Source organism: Marmota flaviventris, chromosome 3 (assembly GCF_047511675.1).
Source record: "Marmota flaviventris isolate mMarFla1 chromosome 3, mMarFla1.hap1, whole genome shotgun sequence".
In the NCBI taxonomy this organism is placed as follows: domain Eukaryota; kingdom Metazoa; phylum Chordata; class Mammalia; order Rodentia; family Sciuridae; genus Marmota; species Marmota flaviventris.
The window spans coordinates 163428441-163435150 of NC_092500.1; positions in this window are offsets into that span (position 1 = coordinate 163428441).

Below are 6710 nucleotides of genomic sequence, written 5' to 3' on the forward strand. Positions count from 1 at the left end.
TTGCCAGCAGTATGCATTATCATAAGAAAAGCGTTAGATTCATATGAAATATCTTTGATCACTTTCTAAGATGCAGTGTATCTACTTCTGAGGTCTCATTGTTAGCCACGATGCAAGCAGTACTTGTGCAATAAGATGAATTATTTGAGATGGGTGGGTACATTTTTTAGGACTTTGCATTGGGTCACCTTAATCATTAAAAAAAAAAAAAGTAGCATTAAAGTCCATCCATGGAACTATGCTTCTTTGTAAAATGAGGAAGAATTTGGCTCAGAAAAACAGTTGTTTCCCCAGCCACTGACCCAAACTCTTATTGTTAGCCAGGGTAGGGTCTTTGGGAGCAGGAGTCCTCCCTGATAGACAGCAGGAACTCCCCAGTTCACACTCTGCTACTGTCCATCATTGTTGATGTAATCAAAAAGGACAAACAATTACAAGGTCGCTGAGCATGTTGAGGCTGTGTGATAGGATTATAAAATGGTGTGGCCACTCAGGCAACGTGGGGCAGCTTTTTGAAAAGTTATGCAGAGGGTTTGTGTGACCAGGATTCCCGCTGCTAAATATGAATCCAAGAGAAATGGAAGCAGGGCCGCAAAGATCGCTACACCAATGTTCACAGTAGCATTATTCCTGGGAGCCTCAACGTGAAGAATCCAAATGCCCATCGAGTAGTGAAGAGATTTGGGTGACACATTCATACAGTGGAAGAGCATTTGGAATAAAATGAACAAACTGCTTGCACACGCTCCAACACAGATGCACCTCGGAACTTTTTTGCTATGGGAGAGAGAAGTCAGATGCCAAAGATGACATATTTTGTGGCTCCATTTATAGGACATTTCTAGAAAAGGCAAACTTGCAGAGACCTATAGAGGCGTGGTGGCCCAAGGCTGGGAGTTGGAACAACTGACTACAAGTGGACTCGAGGGATCTTTGGGGAGTGATGAGAATTAGATGGCAGTGATGTTTGCATGACTGTAAATTGACTGAAAAGTATTAGATGGTGCATTTTCACGTGCAGCAGGTGAATGTTATGGCATGTAAAGTGTATCTACATAAGGCTCTTAGAAATGCAAACACAAACAGGGCTGGGTATGGTGGTGCACACCTGTAAACCCAGCAACTTGGGAGGCTGAGGCAGGAGGATCACAAGTTTGAGATCAGTGTCAGGAACTTAGTGAGACTCTGTCTCAAAATAAAAATAAAAAAGGCTGGGGATGTAGCTCAGTGGCAAAGTGCCCCTAGTACCAAAAAACCAAAACACACACAATGCAACCACATAGTCCTGTGGGGATAGATATAGCCAAGGGCTGCAGCACCCTCTTCCCCTCATCAAGGGGTCTCTGCAGGGATTGTCCACCACCCTCTCACTCGAGGCTCACCTATCCCAGGTGTCCAGTTTACTACAAGTGAAAGCTGTCATAATCTTACTCCATTTAAAATGTCACTCAGATGGTAGGCCCATTTATGAGGCATTTCTCTTATTTTAGAAAGGTAATTAAATTACAAGGATAATATTCCTCTGAATCTCCCTGGGAATGTTCTGTTATCATCAGCATATCATCAAACATTTTTAGAAGTGGCAGTATTAGTATAAATCACCTAATAGGGCACTTTTAGTTGATATGATAAGCTCAGAGAAGTTAAGTGATTTACCTGATATTGCACAGCTAGTTAATAACACACATGAAACTGCAGTGATCTTTACTAATTGATAATTCAGTGAGTCCTACTGGGTTTATATATCTTCCTGCCTCTCAAACATATTACATACTATTTGCCTCGTTATGAGTTTGCTTCATATACAAAAACGACAGAATAAATTTACTATTAGAAATGATTCAGCCTCCTACCAAGATACAATGAATTTACATCAATCTCATTCCACCCGCTCCGTAACTAGTGACCCAGTGTGTGTGGGGTTGAGGGTACTGACTGGGTACTGACTGGCTCATCCCATCTCAGGTCTTTGCTTTGCTCTGTGTCCTAGACAGATGGACTCCTCTGTGGGTCCTGCATGTGTATAGAGCAAGTGGGATGGAGTAGTGACCAGCTGCCACCCTGTCTCGACCACCCCTGCCTCCTGGTGGTCACACCTGTGTGCCTTCCCCACATGGATCCATGTGGCCAAAGCCTCGGTATCTCATTCCCAAAGTTAGGCTCTGAAGGCCTGCAGCTTTCTGTGTGGTTTCTCTCTCGGGCTCTCTGTCTTAGGTCACTCCCTTGGATGAAGTCACCGTGGGAATGGCTCTATGGTGCAGAACTGGAGCCCCTGAGCCATACGAGGGAGCTTGAGGTAGAGGGAAGGCCTCATCAATGGCTCAGGTGCAACCTCAGGAGAGACCCTGACCCTTCAGAAACACCAAGATTCATGACCCACAAAAACTGGGAAATAATAAATGATGATGTTCTCACCTGCCAAATTTTGGGGCCACTCATCACACAGCTGTAGCACTGGGTTTGCTTTACCTGACAGATGAGTCCTCCATTAAACATCTAGAAAACCATACCTTGAAATGACAAATGACATCAGAGACAGGAACTTTTGCGTGGATGACAGAAAATAAAACCAAAATTGAGTCTGGTGAGCACAGTACAGGCAAGGCTTTAATTGGGGCTTCGGCTGAAGGGACACAGTAGTGATGGAAAGGGGGACCGGGGTGCTTCCTGAACAAAGGGAGGCACAAGCTTGTATTGATTTGCTGGGGCTAGGTTAGAGTTATAATTTCCACTGGCCGGGGGAACAATTCCAAAAGTTGTTCTTCTTGCACAAGGCTTAAAACGGGGAGGTCACCATCAGCTTGTCTTCTTGGAGTGGGCACCGGCATCTTCTCCATATGGTGTGTGCGCAGGTTCCTTCTGGGCCTTAGGATAGAACTGGAGGACTTTGGGTGCTTGGATTGCTCTACCTGAGGAATAGCTTAAAGCATTATAGAAGAAACAGCAGCTCCAACTGGCAATCAACAGTCTACACCCAGGACTGAGTAGAATCTAACACAAAACTTAAGGCAAAAGGGGACGGACATAATATGAAAACAGAGGTTCCAATCCCGTCACCCACCAGACATCTGGGGGCCCAAGGGAAGAGTCAGTGTCCAGCAAAAGCAGCTTTCATGTCCCTGGAAAGTAACCCAGACAATCATTGTTAACACCATGACCCACACATCAGGTAAGAAGTGCAATCTGCGAAGAAAACCTTCACACCCCAAAATCAAATAACCCCATTAATAAATGGACAAATGAACTGAACACACACTTCTGCAAAGAAGAAATACAAATGGTCAACAAATACATGAAGAGATGTTCAACATCATTAGCAATTAGGGAAATGCAAATCCAAACTACATTGAGGTTTCAGCTCACTCCAGTCAGAATGGCAGCCACCAAGAATATGAACAAGGTTGGCAGTCTAGCCCAGGGGTAGAGTGCTTGTCTTGGGTTCAGTCCCCGGCACTGCAACAACAACAACAGATTAATAATAAATGCTGGAGAGGATGTGGAGAAAAGGAACATTTTATACACTGCAGGTGGGATTGTTAATTAGTATAACCACTATGGAAATCAGTATGGAGGGTCCTCAAAAGACTAGGCATGCACCCACCATATGACCCAATTATACCACTCCTCGGTATTTATCCTAAAGAATTAAAGTCATCATTTTACAGTGATACTGCATACACATTCGATAGCAGCATAATTCATAATAGCCGATCTGTATCGAACCAGCCTAGGTGTCCATCAGTGGAAATGGCAAAGAAAAGTTGGTAAATCTGCACAATGGAGTTTTATTCAGCCATAAATAAAAATAAAATTATGTAATTTGCTGGAAAATGGATGGAACTTGAGGACATTATGTTAAGTGAAGTATGTCAAACTCACAAGGTTAAGGGAAATACGTTTTCTCTCATATGTAGAAACTAGAGAGGAAAAGGAAAAATAGGTTGATGGGGGGGGGTCTCATGAAAATCAACGGGAGGTCAGTAGAGGAAAGGGAACAGGGAGGGAGTGGAAGGCAGGGAGGGAGCAGGGAAGTGCTGGGGAGTGATACTGGCTGAATTACGTTGTCCTGTTGTGTGCATGTATGAACATGGAATGACAGATTTCATCATGACACACAACTATGATACACCAACTAAAGATATGGAAAGAAACAGAAATGTTATCTATAGCAAAATGTGTGGGAAACTAATGATGTGTTGCCCAGCTGTGTGACCTCCAAAATTGGTGATTATAAGTTAACTAAAAATAAGGGAAGCAGGAGAGTTTATTTGGGTTTTTCCCTGGTAACAATTTCAACTTGGGCTCGCACTCTGCTTCTGTGGTTTTATCACGGTCTCACGACTGGCCTCTTGGAAAGAGCACAGGGTAGAGAAGCCAATGCCGTGCTGCCAAGGGGAACAGTTCACTGTGCCAGGCGGTTATTTTGTTGTACCAGTCTCTGTCACACAATGGTGGTCATTTTGAAGGTACACCCTTGTTTCTGTACCTTTCCTTGGGTTAACGTGGATAATCGGTTCCATGGTTTTTATTTTTACAGCTGCTTTACTTTTTTTATCTGTAAGTAGTATACTTGGTCCATAGAATGGGATTTTATTATTAATATTATTATTAGTAGTATTAGTATTTCTAATTAGTTATACGTGATAGTAGAAAGATCTTTGATTCATTGTATACAAATGGAGCAGAATTTTTCACTTCTCTGATTGCACATGAAGTAGAGTCACGCCATTCATGCAATTATACATGTACCTAGGGTAATATAAAATTCCACTATCTTTCCTACCCCATTACCCCTCCCCCCCACCTTTACCCTATCCAAAGTTCCTCCAATCTTCCCATGTCTCCACCATTATTGATCACGTCCACTTATCAGAGAGAACATTTGGCCTTTGGTTTTTTGGAATTGGCTTACTTCACTTAGCATGATATTCTCCAACTCCACCCATTCACCTGCAGATACCATAATTTTATTCTCCTCTAACGCTGAGTAATATACCATGGTGTATATATACCACAGGTTCTTTATCTATTTATCTATTGAAGGGCATCTAGGTTGGCTCCACAGTTTAGCTATTGTGAATTGTGCTGCTATAAGCATTGATGTGGCTGTGTCCCTGTAGTATGCTGTTTTGAAATCCTTTGGGTATAAACCGAGGTGTGGGATAGCTGGGTCAAATGGTGGTTCCATTCCAAGTTTTCTAAAGAATCTTCATACTGCTTTCCAGATTGGTTGCACCAATTTGCAGTCCCACCGGCAATGTCTGAGTGTTCCTTTTCCACCACATCCTTGCCAACATTTACTGTTGCTTGCATTCTTGATAACTGCCACAGAATGAGAGTATTTGTAAAGAGTCGGTCATACTTGCAGCCAGTGAGATTTAGGGCTAAGAACAGCCAAATTAAATTTCTTCCAAGAGCTTTGCCATGCAGAAATCTGGTTCCACATTCAACATCTCACGAGTGCGTGTGGGTGGACGTTCCCTGTGTTGGAACTGGCTCTTGTGCCCCTGCTCTGTCAGCCCTAGTCCAGTCGCAAGCATCATTGCAAGTCACTGATGGTCCCTCTTCTCTGCCTACAGTCATGTTAGGGCCTTTGAGGCAGGAGCTGGGAGCTTTCTGAAGAAGGAGGGGAGTCTTTGTGGAGATCTCTGCATGCAGGATCAAGTGAAGGGACAGAAGTGCTAATAGGCATTGCCTAGTGAATGCTGTCCGTGGTCCAGGCACTCTACTCCACAGGGTAAACTGTCCCACATAGTGAGGTTGACTGAGAGATCAGGTCCTCCCAGAGCAAAGCTGAGTTGGGCCTCAGGTTCTGGGCTCCCTAGAAGCCTGGAAGGTTTGGGGTGTGAAGCAAAGTGGGAAGAGAACAACTAGAACATTCCTGCACTGGCAGGTGGGTTTTCCCATCTCACAAGCTTCCAGGGCACTGGCCTCTGTGACACTAAGCAAATCACAGCAGGTGCCCCCTGCCTAGTCTGGGGTGGGGTGGACTCTGGCACTGATCTCGAGTCCTCTGGGGATGCAGAATAGCTCAATGTTGGTTTGGTTTCACAGCCTGAACCTTCTTTCCTTAAAGTACTGTGTGTTGTATTTTTTGTTGTTATTGTTTTGTTTTTCATGTGGTGCTGGGGATGGAACCCAGGGCCTTGCACATGCTCAGTATGTGCCTTAGCACAGAGCAACACCCACAGCCCTGGCTTGAATATTTTGTTTCCCTGCACCTCAATCTAAAATAAATATGATTTTATGGGTGTAGGGTTTAGCTCAGTGGTAGAGGGCTTGTTTAGCATGTGCAAGGCCCTAGGTTCTTTCCCTAGCACAGCAAAAAATAAACTATTCAAAATACATAAAAATCTGTAATGACTTCTTAAGATGATGACTTCATTGTCTCTAATGCTCTAGACCTGGCTTCTGTTTTGTTAACAATAGGGAAAGACTTTTGGAACTCAGATTTTTATAGCATAGTGACACCATCCAACAAGTTTTCCTAGCAGCACTTCAACCTACCAACGACCCACCCGACAGCACCCAGTCCACACCCACTGAACGTAAGAAGCCCAGGGTTCATGCCTGGATGTTCTCATGGCCACTCTGCAAACTTCTTGGGAAGTTCAGGTCTGGGATTCTGAAATTTGGTTGAAGCTTCTAAAGCATCCCCCAAACAGGGCTTCAACAGAAACAAACAAAAAAACCTTTCCAATTAACTTTCA